This window comes from Leptonychotes weddellii, chromosome 3, assembly GCF_054177405.1.
Source record: "Leptonychotes weddellii isolate Sample4059 chromosome 3, ASM5417740v2, whole genome shotgun sequence".
NCBI classification, from domain to species: Eukaryota; Metazoa; Chordata; class Mammalia; order Carnivora; family Phocidae; genus Leptonychotes; species Leptonychotes weddellii.
Window position 1 is genome coordinate 65,424,357 of NC_138371.1, and position 21,715 is coordinate 65,446,071.

Here is a 21,715-nt window from a genome sequence, read left to right on the forward strand (position 1 = left end):
TTACATTTGGGGTGACTATTGGAAGATATGAATTTAGTGCCATTGTATTGCCTGTAAAGTGACTGTTACTGTATATTGTCTCTGTTCCTTTCTGGTGTATGTTACTTTTAGGCTCTCTCTTTGCTTAGTGGACCCCTTTCAATATTTCTTGTAGGGCTGGTTTGCTGTTCGCAAATTCTTTTAGTTTTTGTTTGTCCTGGAAGCTTTTTATCTCTCCTTCTATTTTCAATGGCAGCCTACCTGGATATAGTATTTTTGACTGCATATTTTTCTCATTTAGTGCCCTGAATATATCATGCCAGTCCTTTCTGGCCTGCCAGGTCTCTGTGGATAGGTCTGCTGCCAATCTAATGTTTCTACCATTGTAGGTTACAGTCCCGAGCTGCTTTCAGGATTTTCTCTTCGTCTCTGAAACTTGTGAGTTTTACTATTATATGTCGGGGTGTTGACCTATTTTTATTGATTTTGAAGGGGGGGGTTCCTTGTGCATCCTGGTTTTGATGCCTGTTTCCTTCCGCAAATTAGGGAAGTTCTAGATTGAACATTACCAGAACTTTCCAGTATTTGGTTTTTTGGGGTTGTTGCTTTTAATGAAGTATTCTATTGACATAGTATCTTGATTTGACCTTTTTTGCTTTAATGTGAGACACTTTTTGTGAAATAGGTCTCTTTTTTGCAACTTATTGCAAATATTTTATTCTTAGTAAGTAGCATTTGATATGTTTCTGCTTAAGTCCAGAGGTACCAACTAAATTACTTACATCTACCTGGGTAAAAATGCATGTTTATTTTTATATTTGTTAATCTCAGGACTTCACAAGAGACCTGAAAGTAATCCTATAGTTACCCATGGAAACAAGTAAAAATCACTTATTTTTTCATGTTTCATACTATTGTGATGTGCTAATAATCACATATTAGGCAGTAGTGATTAGTTAAATAAATTGATCATTAAATTGAGAACAAGAATCAGGCTGACATCTATTACTTAGTAACTAGAAACAATTCAAAGTGCTCAGAAATAAAACACGTAGCCCATAATATGCTTAAGGAAGTCATAATTTACTTAGAAAGGATGTACATAGAGTGCGATCTCATCTTTTGTGATTTTAACTCATTGAAATTAAATTATTTATGTTAGGAAAAATTGTGGGTGGGAAAGGAAAAACAATTTCAGTAAACATCATTCATTCAGTGATTTTATCTATAGGCAGGATACACGAGTCTGGTGCTCTCTGGATAGTTCTCATTGTGTGGCATCTTACAGTCACTGTGGCTCTTATGTCTTAATATAAATATTTTTTTTGTATATCATAGCTCCTAAGTGCAGGCCATCTATGAATATCTGGAACTCAACTACATAAATGACATCTGCTTTAATGCTGGCAGTCAAACTGGCTGTGTTGGACTTATTGAGAGATCATGTATCTGTCTCCAGTATGATTCATGTAAAAGATAATATTTACTGTATTTTGATATAGCCTACTGACTAAAACTATCCCTCATCCCCCAATAAGATGAGTCTCTACTGGGGGCATCTGTGTGGCTCAGTTGCTTAAACATTCAACTCTTGATTTCACTCACGTCTTGATCTCAGGTTCATGATTTCAAGAATGTGTGTAGCCATGGAACCTACTTTACTTTAAGATTTTATTTATTTGAGGGAGAGAGAGAGAGAGAGAAAGAACACGGGTCGGGGAGAGGGAGAAGCAGGCTTCCCGCTGAACAGGGAGCCCCATGCAGGGCTTGATCCCAGGAGCCCGGAATCACAACCTGAGCTGAAGGCAGACACTTAACAATCTGAGCCACCCAGGCACCCCAGCAATAGATATTTTAGAACAGCAACCTGAACGAAGGATAGATTGGAGGGAACCCTACCTAACTAAAATGTGTGTGTAGTGGGAGATAAAGTTACAAAGGGGTTTGGGTTAGCTAATAGATTTTTTTTAAAGATTTTATTTATTTATTTGACAGAGAGAGAGAGACAGTGAGGGAAGGAACACAAGCAGAGGGAGTGGGAGAGGGAAAAGCAGGCTTCCTGCTGTGCAGGGAGCCCCATGTGGGGCTCAGTCCCAGGACCCTGGGACCACGACCTGAGCCGAAGGCAGATGCTTAATGACTGAGCCACCCAGGTGCCCCAGGTAATAGATTTTTAAGTGGAGATGTGAAATGATTAAAAATTTAGAAAGATAGATCCGGAAGATCTCTGTTAAATGTATAGAAAGTAGAGACTATTAAAAGAAAGACCAGAGGGGAGGGGGGTGGTGGGCTGTGTTATCCTGGTGATGGGTATTAAGGAGGGCACGTATTGAATGGAGCACTGGGTGTTATACGCAAACAATGAATCATGGAATACTACATCAAAAACTAATGGTGTAATGTATGGTGACTAACATAACATAATAAAATTAAATTAAATTAAAAAAGAAATAAAAAGGTAAAAAAAAAGACCAGTGACTTATTGCAGAAATTCCAGTGTCAGGTGGTAATGACTAGACTAATAGCAGTAGAATGGGCAGGAGGATAAATATGAGGTACATGATAATTTAAAGGAATGGGGTTGAGCTAGTTTGGGGAGGTTGGAGATTGTAATACCTTGCATGCAAATCTATTTCTTATGACTATAACAATAATTTGATGTAGCTGAACACTTATTTCTCCTTTCCAGATATTAAAAGTAAGAACAAGAGAGGTTGGGGGCACCTGGGTGACTTAGTCGGTTAAGCATCTGCCTTTGGCCCAGGTCAAGATCTCAGGGTACTGGGATAGAGCCCTGCATTGGGCTCTCCTCTCAATGAGGAGTTTGCTTGTCCCTCTGCCCCTCCCCTTGCTTGTGTGCATGCTCTTAAATAAATAAATAAATAAATAAACAGAATAAGTGAGATTGGCTGTGGCTTACCACTTCCCAGTGGTTAGATATTATTTCTAACATATCATAACAATCTAACAATGATGAGTTTAGCTTAAGATAAACCCTCATCTGTTTTTTAAAACCCCTTCTACTTTACTCCTGGTGTATCACATTGTATGAAGATGAATACTCACATCCAGTTAACCTCATATTTTTCATTTTTGTTTGTGTTTATTGCTCTGTATGTGTTTAAACCACTGCTAAACATCACTTTCTGAAAACCCCTGGGAGATAGGAGGCAGCATGTTCTAAACATATTACGAACAGACCATACTTTTTATGGATCCCTGAGGATAGACTTTCATGAATCCATGATTTTACATATGATGTTCCCTGTATGCAATTCTTATTCCCTCTCTTTCTGCTTGGTAAAATCTGCTTATTTTCTAAGACTTCTGAAGAGTTATATTTTTGGAAATTTTCCCAGCCCTGTACTTCCTCACAGGGTTATCTGATTCTTCCCTTGTGCGACAGTGGAATGCTAATAGTGGAGCCCATGGTTGTGCATACACATAGATTGATTCCTTACTTCCGATCTGTATAGATAATGCTTCAATGCACATTTTTATGCATAGTACTTTTATTTGTTGCTGTCTGGCATCATTTCATAGGAAAAATCCCCCAAAATGTAATTATTAGATTAAGGGCTGGGAATACTTTAAGGTTCTTAATATATGTATTGTAAACTTGGGTTTTGAAAGGATTGTATGAGTTTATAGTATTTCACTAGTAGTAGATAACCATACCTGTTTCACTACACCTTCATTGGATTGGGTTATAGTCACCATTTTTAGCCATTGTCGACTCCATTGCAGAAGAATTGTACTTTATTTAATCTGCATTACTGTGACTAATTAGAATGAGCATCTTTTAGGTAACCTGTTTCTCTTTTGTGATTTGTCTTTGACATTGCCTGTTACTGCACAGAGGTCTTAGTATATTTATTTTAAGCTATTTATTAATTCTTCTAAGTATTAATGATATTATGCTTTTATTATATTTATTATAATTCTTTAACTTTTTAATAGTTTTTTATTTACAGAAATGTGAAATACTAACTTGTCATTTCTTCAGATTTTTAAAACCATTGTTTCCATTTTTAAGCTTAAAAAATGTCTTCTTCCCGGGGCACCTGGGTGGCTCAATGGGTTGAGCAATTGACTCTTGGTTTTGGCTCAAGTCATGATCTTGGGGTCTTGGGATCAAGCCCCACTTCAGGCTCTGTACTCAGCATGGACTCTGCCTGGGATTCTCTCGTTCTCCCTCTGCCCCTCCGCACACTCACACTCACACTCACACTCTCTCTCTCTTTCTAAAATAAATAAATAAAATTTAAAAAACAAAAACCAAAAAAGACCAAAACCGGGTGCCTGGGTGGCTCAGTCGGTTAAGTGTCTGCCTTCAGCTGAGGTCATGATCCCAGGGTCCTGGGATCGAGTCCCGCATTGGGCTCCCTGCTCGGTGGGGAGTCTGCTTCTCCCTCTGCCTGCTGCTCCCCCTGCTTGTGCTCTCTCTCTGTCTCTGACAAATAAATAAATAAAATCTTTAAAAAACAAATGTCTTCCTTCCCAGAGTTTTTATAGACACTTCTCATATATTTTGTTTCTTGACATATAATTCTTCCCATTCCTTTTTTTAAAGTAAACTCTGTGTCCCAAGTGGTGCTCGAACTCCTGATCCCAAGATCAAGAGTTGCATGTTCTGCCGATAGAGACAGCCAGACATCCCCTTCCCCATTCCTTTTTGCTAGTAAAACTACCCTTTAATGCCCATATTAAGACCCAACTTCCTGTCAACATTTAGTATCTGTACCACATTTCTGCTGTATACTCTAAAAAATCTCTATTATAAGGAATGTTGAACTAGATAACTAAAGGTCAACTTTTTAAGGCATTGTCAATTTTTTTTTTAAGATTTTATTTATTTATTTGAGAGAGTGAGTGAGAGAGAGAGAGAGAGCGAGCGCAGGAGCAGGGGCAGAAGAAGAGGGAGAGGGAGAAGCAGGCTCCCTTCTGAGCAGGGAGCCCGACGTGGGGCTTGATCCCAGAACCCTGGGATTATGACCTGAGCTGAAGGCAGATGCTTAACTGACTGAGCCAGGCGCCCTGGCATTGTCAAATTTTTGTTTTGTTTCTACCTCTTGTAATAGAATTCTTTATAAAAATACTAATTTTATTAGATAATACTGAGCATGTTAAGAATAAATTTTCCTTGTTAAGATAGGGTTATCATCCTGGTAAATAATTCTATTATACTTATTAGATGCCTGAATTATGACTATTTGGGAATACAACTTGAACCTTTAAAAGGTAAATTCTCATATTGTTTTATATTTGTGCCATATGTTTATGATAAAAGTAAATTGTACATGCAACTCTACAACTTGCCAGTTATTCCTTCTTAGAGTTAATCATGTTCATTGTTCTTTGATTTTTTCTTAATTTCATTTTGTTTGTTTTCTAACATTTAAAAAAATTGAGGTACAAATGACGTATAACATTATGTTAGTTTTAGATGTACAACAAGACTTGTTTTAAAATTGAAGGTGTATTTTTGACAAAAAGTATTCTCAAAAGTTTTGAAAAATACAGAAAATATTAAGATAAAAATCTTAGGGGCGCCTGGGTGGCTCAGTTGTTAAGCGTCTGCCTTCGGCTCAGGTCATGATCCCAGGATCCTGGGATGGAGTCCCACATTGGGCTCCCTGCTCAGTGGGGAGCCTGCTTCTCCCCCTCCCACTCCCCCTGCTGTGTTCCCTCTCTCGTTGTGTCTCTCTCTGTCAAATAAATAAAATCTTTAAAAAAAAAGATAAAAATCTCAAATATCCAAAATTCTATTACTTGCATTTTTATTTTATTTTATATTGAAGTTTATTTAATGAAATGAAAGTTTTCATAAATGAAAAAACAGCAAGTTAGTTTCATAAACGTCCTCTCTAAAAAGAAAATGAGGGAGCTGGCATAGAGTGAAATGGTTTTGTGATATCAAGTAAGAACAAATTAAAAAATCCTATTAAATTAAGCAAAAAAAGGACATTAGTGACCTTGGCAATAATAGTTTTAGTGGAGTGGTTTGGACTAAAGCTAAAGAAATAGGAACATGGGGAGTTTGGATAGTTGTTGTTTTTTAAGGGAAATGAAAAGAAATTGGCAAGTTTCTAGGAAGGAAATGTGGGCTTGAAATGACTTTCTTGATGAGAATGAAGATATAGGGGCAGAGGATATAATTCAGAAATTCTTTGAGAAGTGGGAAAACATGGGTTCCAAACCCATGTTAGACTGATTGACATTAACTAGAAGGAGGGGTACCTCTGTAATTAGAGGGACTGAGAAGATGTGGGTGTGTATAGCAGTGAGATTGGAGCTTTGGTGGAAAGAAATTTCAGAGTTCAAGTTCCAGATATCAGAAATTCTTCAAGTAGAGGGGCACCTGGGTGGTTTAGTTGGTTAAATGTCTGATCCGACTCTTGATTTTGGCTCAGGTCATGATCTCACAGTCATGAGATTGAGCCCCTGTCAGGCTCTGTGCTCAGCGAGGTGTCTGCTTGAGGTTCTCTCCCTCCCTCTATCTCTGCCCCTCCCCTTGCTCATGCACATTCTCTCTCTCAAATAAATAAATAAATAAATAAAATGTTTACAAAATTTTTTCAACTAGAAATGCCTCTTTGCTGGTTTTTCATAAAACAAAGTTTTAATTTCTGATCTTTTTTTCTATGTAAGTATTTGTGTGTGTGTGGTTTTTTTTTTTTTTAGGAAATAGATATTTGTAGTTTTTCATTCTTTTTTACTTTATTCTTTTTTGGATTATATCAGGAGGCATTTTCTTGTGTCATTAAATATTTTCAAACATGGGGCGCCTGGGTGGCTCAGTCGTTAAGCATCTGCCTTCGGCTCAGGTCATGATCCCAGGGTCCTGGGATCGAGTCCCGCATCGGGCTCCCTGCTCCGCGGGGAGCCTGCTTCTCCCTCTCCCGCTCCCCCTGCTTGTGTTCCCTCTCTCTCTCGCTGTCTCTCTCTCTCAAATACATACTCTTTAAAAAAATAAAAAATAAAAAATAAATATTTTCAAACAGTATATAATAATTTATTCAACTACCCAAGTTTGGGGCATTTAAACTGTTTTTGATTAACATATAACATATAATAATTTAACATCAAACATCACTAAGGCTTTGTGCATATTGTAATTTATTTCATTAGGAAACATTCCAGGAGATTGACTTGCTGGGTCAAAGCATAATGAATGGTTTACATTAATGCAGTGGTATTCTGGTAACAACTGGTTTGTGTGTTTGGCAGAGGGAGTCTCGATTTATAGTGTGTGCTCTTTTCCCTGGTGTAAATACTGCTGACACGGCCTATTTCATTCCAACAATTTAATACCACTGAACAGAGTTGGGATGTGTAGACACACAATTATTATACAGTATCTGTACCAAGCTGATACAATAGATGTAAATAACCTCAACAGCATAGAGAATAATAAAATGTGGTAAAATAATTAGGAAGTTGAGTGTTTATTGTCTTATTTTTAATATACTTTATTGATTGGTGTTTATATAATTTAATTTTTTAAAGGTTTATGTATTTATTTTATTTTATTTATTATTATTATTTAAGATTTTATTTATTTGACAGAGAGCAAGAGAGCACAAGCAGGGGGAGCTGCAGAGGGAGAGGGAGAAGCAAACTCCCCGCTGAGCGGGGCTGGATCACAGGACCCTGGGACCATGAACTGAGCTGAAGGCAGATGCTTTACTGACTGAGTGACCCAGGTGCCCCTATGTATTTATTTTAAAGAGAGAGTGGGAGTGTGAGTGGGAGAGGGGCCAAAGGAGAGGGAGAGAGAGAGAATCCCAAGCAGACACCCCTCTGAGCATGGAGCCCCACATGGACTTGATCCCACAACCCTGAGATCATGACCTGAGCTGAAACCAAGAGTCGGACACTTAACTAACTGAGCCACCCAGTCACCCCTATATAATTTAATTTTTAATAATGACTTTTTAAATTTTTAATAATGTTTAACAACTAGGTCGTGAAATTCCTGAAAATTTTAACAATTTTCACAATTGTTAACAATTGACTCTTGTGAACTTCTCTGAGCAAGCTCTAACACATTACTAAGTTATTTTTTTTCTTTTTCCTTTCTTCTTTTTCCCTTCTTTCCTTTTCTGATATTTATTGTGGAATCCCCCCCCCCAGTATTGTTATTTTCAATATAGGAAGAAATAACAAGTATTTAGAAGACCAATGTTGCATTCTTTTTGTGTATGGCTCTAAGGTTTGTTTTGCTTTACACTTGAATTTTTTTTTTTTTAAAGATTTTATTTATTTGAGAGAGAGAGAATGAGAGACAGCACGAGAGGGAAGAGGGTCAGAGGGACAAGCAGACCCCCTGCTGAGCAGGGAGCCTGATGCGGGACTCCAGGATCATGACCTGAGCCGAAGGCAGTCGCTTAACCAACTGAGCCACCCAGGCGCCCCTACACTTGAATTTTTATCATAGATGGAATCTACTTAAATGAAAGAGGTGAAGTGTGAACTCTCAGCTTTATTTTTTTCCCCACAAGCTATTCAGTTTTCCCCAAAGCATTGTGGAGTAATTCCTACTGGCCATTGATTGAATTACTCAACTTTCCTACTTTTTCTAGTAATTTTTCAGTTGATTCTCTAGGATTTTCCATATATGTAATCATATCTTATGCAAATAGAGATGATTTTGCTGCCACACTTCTAATATTTATAACTTTATTCTTTGGTTTAAGAATAGAGTTGACTAGTATTAACACTGAGCATACCCTTATTTTTTTCTGATTTTTGAAATGCTTCAAATACTTCATCATTGTCTGTGATGCTCGCTTTTGGTTTGTTAGATGTGTTTTTGAAAATCATGTTAAGCAAGTATTCATCTATTTCTATTAAGACTTCAAAAAAATTCAGAAAGGAAGTTGAAATTTACTTAAATGCATAGGCAACTTGGTAATTCTTGATGGCTTTCTCTATTTACCTTTGTGTGTGTGTTTTAAAAGATTTTTGTTTATTTATTTGACAGAGAGAGCACAAGCAGGGGGAGCGGCAGGCAGAGGGAGAGGGAGAAGCAGACTTCCTGCTAAGCAGGGAGCCCAGTGTGGGGCTCGATCCCAGGACCCTGAGACCATGACCTGAGCCAAAGGCAGCTGCTTAATCAACTAAGCCACCCAGGCACCCCTACCTTAGTGTTTTTTAAGTGTTTTTCATTTTATAATTTCTGCTAGACAGAGGTTTAGATGTTGATGGTTTTCAATATTTGGGATAAGCAACAAGATGAACTGGGCAAAAGGAAATATAGTTTGTTTTCTCCTAGAACTTTTTTGCTGAATCTCTTGAGATCTGTGTTGTGGGTGTACCTGTAATCCTATGTTTGAGGGTCAACCTTTGATTTTAGCAATTCCCCTCCTCCAGAGAGAGCCTGGCATATCTGTGGATGGGGATATCAGCAAGGGGAGAATTGTTACTCTGTAATACTGTGGATTATGGATTTTGTATGGTGAGTCAGTACTTGTGTCTGCTTAGTCAGATTTGATCATCACTTATAAAGCTGGCTCCTTTTCAACCCTAATGACAGGTTAAGGAAAATTAGAACAGTGAGGCCCAAAAGGCCCCTTGATGTCTTTCTCCAAAGTGAACATGAGCGCCAAGCTCTGTGATTCCCATTTCTCCTATAGGCCTTCCATGTTCCTAAACTTCAATTCTGTAAGTTGTGGGTTGGGACATTTCAGAATATTCTTATTTCTTAAAATCTGCCGCTTATACCCTTGGAACATATGTGTATAGAGTCAGAGTCTTGTTACAGTGTTGGTATTTTCCCTGACTTTTTTGATGATGGATTCCTTATACTAGTTTTGATACTTTTGGGTGGATTTTTGGGAGGGATTATGTGAATGAATGCTGTTTTATTCAGATTTTATGGCTCTTTTCACATATTCATGAAATGCTCCTCAGGAGAAGTTGTACTATCTTCTACTCCTTCCTGTGGACTTTGAAAATTTTTTTTATTGTATTCTAAATGGGGATAATTTTATTTTAATATGTATATATATATTTTTAAGATTTTATTTATTTATTCAAGAGAGAGAGCGAATGAGGGGAGGGGCAGAGGAAGAAGCAGGCTCCCCACTGAACAGGGATACCGACACCGAGCTTGATCCCAAGACCCTGGGATCATGATCTGAGCCAAAGGCAGACATTTAATGGACTGAGCCACCCAGGCACCCCTAATTTGTATATACTTAATTGTTACAGATAATCATATGTTTCTGTTTACTGGGGAATTATATTTGTATTTGAATTGTTTAGAAGGAATGGTTTTGCTAAGATTTTTGGAGGGATATGATCATAATAATTTTAAAGATTTTTCTTGATCCCCCCCAAAAGGCTGGTCTTACTATGGGGTTATGGCTGATTATTTTCATAGGAGCAAGCAAGAATGTTAACCAACCTCCTTGAGTTTGCTTTTGCATGTCTTAGTAAAGCCTGTACACTACTGTACAACTACTATGGCTACAAAATAAACTTTTTAACTTTTAGTGAAGAGTCTCAGCTTGGACTTTTATTTATTTTTCATTTTATTGTATTTTTTTAAGATTTATTTATTTATTTTAGAGAGCACATGAGTGGTGGGGGGAGGGGCAGAGGTAGAGGGAGAGAGAGGAAGAGAAGTATCCTCCTGCTGAATATGGAGCCCAACTTGGGGCTGGATCTCATGACCCCGAGATCATGACCCAAGCTGAAATCAATAGTCGGACGTTCAACCGACTGAGCCACCCAGGTGCCCCTCCAGAACATTCTTAAAAGAGGATTAATATTTGGATGCATAGAACTAAACAGAGGTATATTCCAGATTGTCTGTAGCTAAAGATGCAAAAATTTGGCCAAAGTTTATATGTTCATTGTGGTAAAAAGTGGTTGAAATGTAGACTTTGGACATACTCTTTGTTTTCTGATGTTTACAGGTTAGCACATCATGTATTTTATAAATGAACATTTATTGTTATTATTTTAGTTGTCACATAGAGGTAGGGGCTTAAATTTTTGTTTCCCTTAGCAGTAAGAGCAAGCGCATTAGGTATGAGTTTTGGCCAAACTGCATTATATCTTAATGCTTTACTTTGTCATTTACTTATTAAGTATTTGTTTTAGGCAAGGAACTCTTTGAGTTAGGGTAGGAGGAAATAAAAAGGTGAATAAGATACCTTATTCGTTATCTAATTTAGCAAAATACTCAAGTTTATCAGCATTATTTAGCATGTTTTAAAACCTTAAGTAGCATTATACTGTATGTATCATTTTCCAACATGCTTTTTCTACTAATCTTTGTATTTTAGTTTCTGTGGGTCAGGAAACTGGGATTGGCTTAGGTGGTTTTAACTCAGGGTCTCTCTTGAGGTGGCTATCAAGCTTCCAGTTGGGACAGCTGTCATCTCAAAGCTCGACTAGGGCTGGAGGATCTGATGCCAAGCTCACATTGTTAATGACAGTTCCTTGTTGGCTGTTAGTAGGAGGCCTCAGTTCTTTGTCACATGGTCATTTCCATAGTGCTCCTTCTGACATGGCAGCTTGCTTCCCCCAGAGTAATGAGACAGACACAGACACAGACACGACACAGATACAGAGACAGAGACAGAAACATAGACTCTTTGGAGTGACAATGTTTTGAGAGAGGAAGAAGAATATTTTGAACATAAAGCAACTTGGAAAAGAATAAACAGTTCAAAGGATCTAACAAAGTCATGATTTTGGACACTCACAAACTTAAAATGACCCCAGAAATATTTAGAAACTTTGCTGAAGAAATTTGTATTCCAGACACATATGTATTTCATTTGTATAAAGTATATGCATATATTTGAAAGGTTAATACTAGTATTAATAGAAGGTTTATTTTCATTCTTAAAGGTAGCTGCTTTGCTTGAAAATAAAAAGTCACATTAGAATCCACTGTTTCAAAGAAAATCAAAGTCTAAAATGGAGTCCCAGTTAGGATCACAAAATATGCTATCATATTTTAAAGGCTTAATTCTAGTACTGTGAATTTTGTGATGGAGGGTAATCTGGACACTTGGTGATTTTAGAGTTTTGTTTAGTTTCGTTTTTTGGCCACCCAAAGTGGGAGTGGAATCAAAATTTTTAAAAGTTATAATGAAAATGTAAATGCTTTTCCATGAAAACAAGGAATACTGGACTAGAAGACTCCTTCCTTTGAGTATCTTTAAAATTATACGAATTGTGATTCCATTCTTCCTTTTCATCTTTTGAAATTCAGTACTTGACTATCCCTATATAACTGTTATCTTAAAATCTTTGCTTCTGCTTCCTGATTCTACCTTTGTTACCATAGAAACAGAAGTGGACTAGGGAAATTGGCAAGACAACCACAACTGAAATTAATGAGGATTCCAACTCTTCACCTGTAGTTGTGTTTCATTTACGACTCCTGTTTTAAAAATAAGCAATGTAAGGCCTGTTGAGTAGGAGAAAAAACCCTGAAACTTAACTCTCATTTGCTTCAGACTTGTTTTGCCTAGAAAGCTTAGGAAAGAACCTTTCTAACAGCTTGGAAAAGAGCTTTTCATTCTTGTGAATGGTTAGACTACTATCCATTTTGTGATGTTATACCTTTAGATGTTTATAATATGCTTTTCATTCATAGGTATTAAAATAACACATTTTCTAGGGAATGAGTTGTGATATTATGTGATGTAAGCCTAATGTGGTCAATATGTTTCCACACATACTATTTAAGTGAACTCGGAAAAATAGATTTTAAATTCTGAGAAGATATTAAAAATATTATTATATGTAATCAGACTATTACTTGTGTATCATGTCAAGAAACAAATGTTTTAAAATAAAATTTTAAAATGTAAAATGTTATTTTTTAAAGCTAATTAGAAACATTTAAAAGGTACTGCTTTGCATTTAAAAAAATATTAGACTAATTAAAAAAATTTTTTATTAAGTAATTTCTATGCCTGATGTGGGGCTTGAACTCACAACCCTAAGATCAAGAGTTGCATGCTCTACCAACTGAGCCAGCCAGGTGCCCCTCTTCTTCGTATTTTTAATTTTCTTCTTGAAATGTAGGTAAATCTGATAAAGTTTACATTGTAAATAGATGAACTATTTGAGTTCGTAGAAGTTTGCTTCCTTCACTGTTCTTTTCCTTTTTTACAATTAAGAAATAGCACATTTTAAAGAATTTTTTGCTTTAGAAACCTAAATTTAGTCTGCTTTCCTCTGGTTGCTTCCTTTAAAATTTTTAATTCCTATATTAAATCTACAAGCATACCTCGAAGATATTGTGGATTCTGCTCAGGACCACAGCAATAAAGTGAATATTGCAATAAAGTGAGCCAAATTAATTTTTCGGTTTCTCAGTGTATATAAAAGTTATGTTTATACTATACCATAGTCTGTTTAGTGTGTAATGATACCATTATGTCTAAAAACAATGTACATATCTTTTTTTATTTTATTTGACTACAGTTGACATACAATATTACGTTAGTTTCAGGTATACAACTTAGTGTTTGACAAGTTTATATATTATGCTATTACAGTTTCATTGACTGTGTTCCTTATGTTGTGCCTTTTATTCCTGTGACTTATTCATTCCATAACTGGAAGCCTATATCTCCTATTCCCCTTCACATGATTTGCTCAAACCCCCTCTCCCCTCCTCTATGGCAACCATTAGTTTGTTCTCTGTATTTATAGGTCCGGTTCTGTTCTTTGTTTATTCATTTGTTTTTGTTTTTATTTTTGTTTCTAGATTCCATTTATGAGTGAAATCATATGGCATTTGTCTTTCACAGTCTGACCTGTTTCACTTAGCATAACACTTCTGGTCTATCCATGTTGTCTCAAATGGCATCATCTCATCATTTTTTATGGTTGCATAATATTCCCCACAGTAGAACTGCTTTCAAAGCTGGAGTCAATCCTCTCAAACCCTACCACTGCTCTATCAACTAAGTTTATGTAATATTCCAAGTCCTTTGTTGTCATTTCAGTAGTCTTCACAGCATCTTCACCAGAAATACATTCCATCTCAAAAAACCACTTTCTTTGCACAGCTGTAAGAAGTAACTCCTCATCCATTAAAGTTTAATCATGAAATTGCAGCAATTTGGTAACATATTCAAGACTCCACTTCTAATTGTAGTTCTCTTGCTATTTCCACCACATTTGCAGTTACTTCCTCCACTGAAGTCTTTAACCCTTCAAAGTTCATTCATGAGAGTTGGAATCAGCTTCTTCCAAACTCCTGTTATGTTGATATTTTGACTTCTTTCCATGAATCACGAATGTTCTTTTTTTTTTTTTAAAGATTTTATTTATTTGAGAGAGAGAATGAGAGAGAGCGAGCACATGAGAGGGGGGAGGGTCAGAGGGAGAAGCAGACTCCCTGCTGAGCAAGGAGCCCGATGCGGGACTCGATCCTGGGACTCCAGGATCATGACCTGAGCCGAAGACAGTCGCTTAACCAACTGAGCCACCCAGGCACCCGAATCATGAGTGTTCTTAATGGGATCTAGAATGGTGAATCATGTCCAGAGGTTTTCTATTTACTTTGCCCATATCCATCAGAAGAATCACTATCTGGCAGTGATAACCTTACAAAATGTGTTTCTTATATAACAAGATGGGAAAATCAAAATTATTCCTCGATCCATGGGCTACAGAATGATGTTGTAGTACCAGAAATGAAAACAACATTTATCTCATTGGACATCTCCATCAGAGCTCTTGAGTGACCAGGTGCATTGTCAATGAGTAGTAATATTTTGAAAGGAGTCTTTTTTTTCTGAGCCATAGGTCTCAACAGTGGGCTTAAAATATTCGGTAAACCGTGTTGTAAATAGATGTGGCTGTCATCCAGGTTTTGTTGTTCCATTTATAGAGCACAGTTAGAGTAGATTTAGCATAATTCTTAAGGACCTAGGATTTTTGGAATGACAAATAAGCATTGGCTTCAACTTCAAGTCACCAGCTGCATTTATCCCTAACAAGAGTCAGCCTTTCTTTGGAAGTTTTGAAACCAGATACTGACTTCTTTTCTCTAGGTATGAAAGTCCTAGATGACATCTTCCAATAGAAGGCTGTTTTGTCTACATTGAAAATCTATTGTTTAGTGTAGCCACCTTCTTTAATTATCCTAGCTAGATCTTCTGGATAACTTGCTGAAGTTTTGATATCAGCACTTGATGCTTCACCTTGCACTTTTATGTTATGGAGATGGTTTCTTTCCTTAAACCTCATAAAACAATCTTTGCTAGCATCTGACTTTTCTTTGGCAGCTTCCTCTCCTCTCTCAGCCTTCATAGAATTGAAGAGAGTTAGTGCCTTGCTCTGGATTAGGCTTTGGCTTAAAGGAATTTTATGACTGGTGCGATCGTCTATCCAGACCGCTAAAATGTTCTCCATATCAACAATAAAGCTGTTTCACTTAATTATCATTCATGTGCTCATTGGAGTGGCATTTTTAATTTCCTTCAAGAACTCTTTGTTTGCATTCACAACTTGGCTGTTGGGCACAAGAGCCCTAACTTTTGGCCTGTTTCAGCTTTCAACATGCCTTCCTCACTAAGCTTAATCATTTCTAGCTTTTGACTTAAAGAGAGTGTGACTCTTCCTTTCCCTTGAACACTTACAGGTGATTGTAGGGTTGTTAATTGACTTAATTTCTATATAGTTGTCTTGGGGAATAGGGAGGCCCAAATTGAGGGAGAGAGATCCATCAGTGGAGCAATCAGGACACACCCAACATTTATTAAGCTCATCATCTTATATAGGCATGGTTCATGGCACCCCAAAACAATTACAATAGTAACATCAAAGATCACTGATCATAGATCACCATAGCAAATATAATAATAATGAAAAAATTTGAAATAGAGGCCTTCCAGGGGGACACCGGCTGGGGTCTTCTGCCTGGGTCAACCTTCATGCCCACACATGCCTGCAGCCCTAATGCTGTCTCTGCTGTGCCCAGCACCCCATGCCCTGGGCTTCCCTGTTGGAGGGGCTCTGCAACCAGTCCCAACTCTGCTGCCTCAACCTCTGCTGCAGCCTGAGTGGGCCTTTTGTGGGGCACTTGGGGCTGCTCTGCCTGCAATGGATGGATCAGCTGAGTCTCCTGTGCTCTTGAGCATCCTGGGGGTGCAGCTGCAGCATGCAGCCCACTCAGGGGGACAGAGCTTTTGTTGAATTACTGAGTGATGAAATTAAGGAGGAAGGGAAGAGGCAGAAGCGTAAGTCCCTTCCCAAGGTGGCTGGAAGTTGGGAGCTGGAAGTGAATGGGACAGAAGCCAAAGTAGTGGGGAAAGTTGCTAGAGAAAAGATCATTCATTGTCACTTTCAACATTAACAATAGCATCCTGCCAACATTTGAAGGAGAGGAGGAGCCCTCCTAAGGGCAGAGGGTTGAAGAACAGGAGCCTGAATTGTTGACGTCCACTCCCAATTTCATGGTTGAAGTTATAAAGAATGGTAGCAAGAAGGCCCTACTGCTGGACTGTCACTATCCAGAAGATGAAGTTGGGCAGGGAGAGGAGGACAAGAGTGATATTTTCTCCAGGGAAATGAGCGTTCAGTCCATTGGCGAGCCTGAGGGGAAGTACGCTCAACACCGATCACTTGGCTTAGACTTTATATGACCCCCTGATGGATTTCCTGGCAGGCTGAGGGGTGGACAGCACTTTTGTAGTGGAGTTAGTGGAGCTCAGCACAGCCCTGGAGCATCAGGAATACATTACTTTTCTTGAAGATCTCAAAAGTTTTTGTCAAGAGTCAGTAGAGCATACAAGACATTGAACATCTTAAATTTATGGCAGGTTTTGCTTTGGCCAGGGAGCACACCTACTCTGAAGCCAGACACGCACATACTTTGGGATGGTTTTCATTGTAATATCATGGAAAATAATTCAAATTTAAATTACTTCCATTGCTCTCTTATTTACTATTCATTTATTCTCTACAAATCTGTTGTTCCTAGATTTTTGTATAACATAATGCTGGACAATAAAATTGGTTTATCTCCTTCCTCAAAAAAAAAAAAAGAAAGAAAAATCGAAATATTCCAAGAATTACCAAAATGTGACACAGAGACACATTGTGAGCAAATGTTGTTGGGAAAATGGTGCCAATAGCTTGCTCAAGGCAAGGTTGCCACAAACCTTCAATCTGTAAAAGCACTCTCTGTGAATTGCAATGGAGCACCAAACAACTGTATTCCTGAAAAGGCAGTGTTTTTGTTTTTGAAGAACTTTTTTTTTTAGATTTTATTTATTTATTTATTTGAGAGAAAGAGAGAGAGAGTGGGGCAGAGGGAGGGGCAGAGAGGGAATCCTCAAGCAGACTCCACACTGAGCACGGAGCCCAACTTAGGGCTTGATCTCACGACCTGAGCCAAAATCAAGAGTCGGAAGCTCAACCTACTGAGCCACCCAGGTGCCCTTGTTTTCAAGGAACTTTTACTTGTTTTCTATTGAGTGGGTGATTAGCAGTAGCTGCTTTTTGCCAGGTGTCTTTTCTTATAGTATTGTCTCTTTCACTCTTTTTTTAAGATTTTATTTTCTCTGCACCCAGTGTGGGGCTCAAACTTACAACCCCGAGATCAAGAGTTGAATGCTCTACCAACTGAGCTAGCCAGGTGCCCCTTAGTATTGTCTTTAAATCAAGTTCACTCTAAGGTTTGAGAAATGTTTCTTAGATTACATGATTTTTAGGCTCCAATCTTATATAATAATGGTCTTTGAACTGTTTTTCTGGGTTTTGTTTGTTTTTGTTTTGTTTTGTTTTGTTTTAGCTGTTTTGATTATGCTTCCCTAACAGTAAAAATGTTTTGGAGCATAGATCACCTATATATGTGTATGTGTGTGTGTGTGTATTTATGAATTATATAAAATACATATATTTGTTTATGAATTATAGAAGTTTACTAATATTCTAATATATTATGTAGGATATATGATATACTAATAAGTAAAATGAAAATAAGATGAGGTAAAGATGATATAAATAATATCTTAAAATATTTTGCTAAAAATTAAGGCTTTAAGTTATGAGCCAGTTTCTCAAAGTGTACTGGACACTTAGGATGATAGTTGTTAACAATAATAAGATATCCACATTACAAGTAATTTATTGTTAAATTCTTTATTATTTTTGGCAGAGATCATCCTCCCCCCTACCCCACCATAATGTGGCTGATAACTAGGAGCAAAAGCATCAGCTTTGGCATTTTTCTGTCATTTCTGTGATTCTGTTACTTGTATTATACTCTATCTTGGTCTGTTTTGGCTAACAGAATACCATAGACTGGGTGGCTTATAGACAATAGAAATTTATGTGTCACAGTTTTGGAGGCTGGGAAGTCTAAGATAAGATGCTGGCAGAATCCAAGTCTGGTGAGAGCCTGCTTTGTGGTTCATAGACCGTAGCCATCTTACCATGCTATCACATGTTGGAGGGAGCAGGGAGCTAAGAGGCCCCAATCCCATTCATGAGAGCTCTACCCATGACCTAATCACCTCCCAAAGGTCCTCTCTTCTAATCTTAACACACTGGGAGTTTAGAATTTCAACATAAAATTTGGGGGGTACACACACATTCACACCATAGCATATTCATGTTTTGTTTTGTTTTGTTTTGGTAGAAATGTTTTTAAGCCCCTCTTGTGAAATTTAGTTTAAAATAGTCAATAATACCCACTTTACCATTGACGTATATATTGTGATTCTGGACAATATGCTGACCAAATGAATACGGATACCACTATGAGTTCTTCTACAATGTGGAATTCACTTCCTACAGGATAGCTTGGGTACCATATGTGATGCACAATTGTCTAATATTCAACCCTGTGGGTGGTGCCAGTCTCAATCCACACATAAAATTTTGGTGTTAGTAGTTAGAAAAATTTTCTTATTTTTTCCCAATAAAAATTGGACACTTTATGGTTTTTTCCTACACTTAAATAGATTGTTTAGTCTTTTGTGTTTATGTATATCTCCCTAAGATAGAGTGGCTAAATGTATTAAATCTTTACTTATATTTGAAGAACTGATTTCATATTAAATTTTAAATTTTACATATATTTTAATTTTTAGTTTTAGAGATGTGCAGCAACTATTCTATTTAAAGTAGTTGATTTACTTGCAAATAAAGTTGAACACAAAATTAAGCAGGGGTTCTCAGAGGAGAATTATTCACCAAGGGGACATTTTCAAATGTGTAGGATGTTTTGATTTTTCACAATGATTGAAGGGAGGTACTGACAAAGAGGGCAGGGCCGGCAATGCTAGCCATCAGCAAGGTTTGAAGAAGCCTCACCCCGATCAAGAATTGTCCCGTCCAAGATATGAGTAGCGTCTCTAAAATAGCGAAAATCCTATTTTGGAGTTGTTATTTCTTAAGATGACTCATAATTAATTCATAGATATATCTAATATTTTTTATACTGTGGATTAAAATTAAAGCTTATTTAAATATGTTTATATAATGACAAGGTGTAGCTATCAAAGATATTTTCCTTTTACTGGCATTTTTTTTTTCAATCATGCTATACTGCATACCATTCCCCGCAGCACTGAACAACTACTGTTGGTAATTCATTTGGCTGAGTGCTGAGAGTGTAGACATGCATAACACTGTTACTTTTCTCTCTGTTCACAGGCTAGCAGGGGGGAAACAGTCATGTAAATTACAATAAAGAGTGATAAGTACATCAGAAGAATTAGATTTAATGTAAAGAGGTAGCTCTGAGAAATTGGGTACTATTTTAGGGAGAAAGTCAGCATATTGTTATACCCTGAGGGCAAGGACCACATTTTATCATCCAAAAGTTGCATGTTTACAACAAGCACTGGACCTTAAAATTGGTAATATCATCATAGATTATAGTGATTAAACAAGTTGAAATCTTAACAAATTTTTGAAGAATTAATTGAAGTATGTTCACGTGGGCAAAGTGGTAAAGTACACTGCTAGCAAATAATGTTGGAAGATCAGGCTGACAAGTGATGAAGAAACTTGCAGGTGATGGAACATCATTAATGTGGGCTTTTTTTAAGTTAAGTTTTTAGGAGGAGAGAGACATAAGATTTAGTCAGATTTCAGTTTTAGAAAATTATCTCTACTGGCATTGTAGAAGGAGGAGAGGGATGCTATCTTTTCTTAGTAATGAACTTCAACATATAAAATCTTACAGGATCAAAATTTTAACTGAACATCTAAATTCAAGCTTTTTTTCCCTAGTATTTCAAGTTTTATTTAAATTTTAGTTAACATATAGTGTAATACTAGTTTCGAGAGTGGAATTTAGTAGTTCGTCACATATATATAACACCCAGTGCTCATCACAAGTGCCTCCTTAATACCCATCACCCATTTAGTGCATCCCTTCTAAATTCAAGCTTTTATACATTAATTTATATTATTTAGTTTTAGAGTTTATATTATGCCAGTCTATTTTATGTAGAATAATTTTAATTTTTCACTATATTTTTAGTTATTCTTACGATATGTTATTAGGTTTTTTAATGTTCAAAATGACCAATTCAGGGGCGCCTGGGTGGGTCAGTCGGTTAAGTGTCTGCCTTCGGCTCAGGTCATGATCCCAGGGTCCTAGGGTCAAGCCCAGCACTGGGCTCCCTGCTCAGCTGGGAGCCTGCTTCTCCCTCTGTGTCTCCCCCTGCTCATGCTCTCTCTCTTTCTCTCTCAAATAAATAAATAAAACAAAACAAAAAAAAACCCAAATGACCAATTCATATATACCAGTAATATTTGGATATATAACAGGGAGAATAATTAGTGATCTCGCTTAATTTTTTTTTAAAGATTTTATTTATTTGAGAGAGAGAGGGCACATGAGAGGGGTGAGGGTCAGAGGAAGAAGCAGACTCCCTACTGAGCAGGGAGCCCGATGTGGACTAGATCCTGGGACTCCAGGATCATGACCTGAGCCAAAGGCAGTCGCTTAACCAACTGAGCCACTGAGGCGCCGCTTAAATTCCTTTTTTTTTTTTAAGTTAGAAATTTATAAGCTTGAAGTTGATTAATTGGTTCAACTGAAGATTAGTTAACGCTTTTTTTTTTTTGAGAGAGAGAGTGCATGAGCAGGGAGGGGCAGGGTGGATCTTAAGCAGGCTACACACCCAGCGCAGAGCCCAACATGGGGCTCAATTTCATGAACCTGAGATCATGACCTGAGCCGAAGGCAGATGCTTAACCGACTGAGCCACCCAGGCGCCCCAAAAAGATTATTTTTAAGTAAGCATTCAGGCAGCAAGCAAGTCACAGCTGACAAAACTTCTGAGAGAGATGTGGAAAACTTGAAAGAAGTTTGATTGCTGCCATTAAGCACAGGGACAAAGTCCTAGTCATTTATTTATTATTTATATTTTTAAAGATTTATTTATTCATTTTAGAGAGAGAAAGAGGAGAGAGAGCAAGAGTTGGGAGAGGGGCAGAGGGAGAGAGAATCTCTAGCAGACTCCCCACTGAGCACAGTGTCCAACCTGGGGCTCCCTCTCATGACCTTAGTTCATGAACTGAGCTGAAATCAAGAGTTGGATGCTTAATTGACTGAGCCACCCAGGCACCCTAGTCTTCATCATTTAATGAGGGCATCACTGTATTACAGTTATAAAATTAATATGTAGGAAATATCTAATTGATTTTGTTAGATGATTCTGAGTATCAGGAAAAATACTCTTATTTAAGGAGGAAGGGAAAGTATGTTAACCATCTTTTTTTTTTT

General features: G+C 37.4%; 1 protein-coding gene and 1 pseudogene across 25 annotated transcripts in view; both read left to right on the plus strand.

The window, feature by feature from the left end:
* The window catches only part of BAZ2B (bromodomain adjacent to zinc finger domain 2B), a 346,990-nt gene that overhangs the window by 82,279 nt on the left and 242,996 nt on the right, over nucleotides 1-21,715 (plus strand). The window contains exon 1 of one of the 25 annotated variants that reach the window (XM_081814357.1): nucleotides 398-417. The exons of the other annotated variants lie outside the window; for them this stretch is intronic. The gene's annotated coding sequence lies outside the window, so the exon portion shown is untranslated. Of the gene's footprint in view, nucleotides 1-397; nucleotides 418-21,715 lie in introns of those variants that run through there. 25 annotated transcript variants of the gene reach the window in all.
* Nucleotides 6,973-21,700, plus strand: LOC145720544 (complement component 1 Q subcomponent-binding protein, mitochondrial pseudogene; annotated as a pseudogene).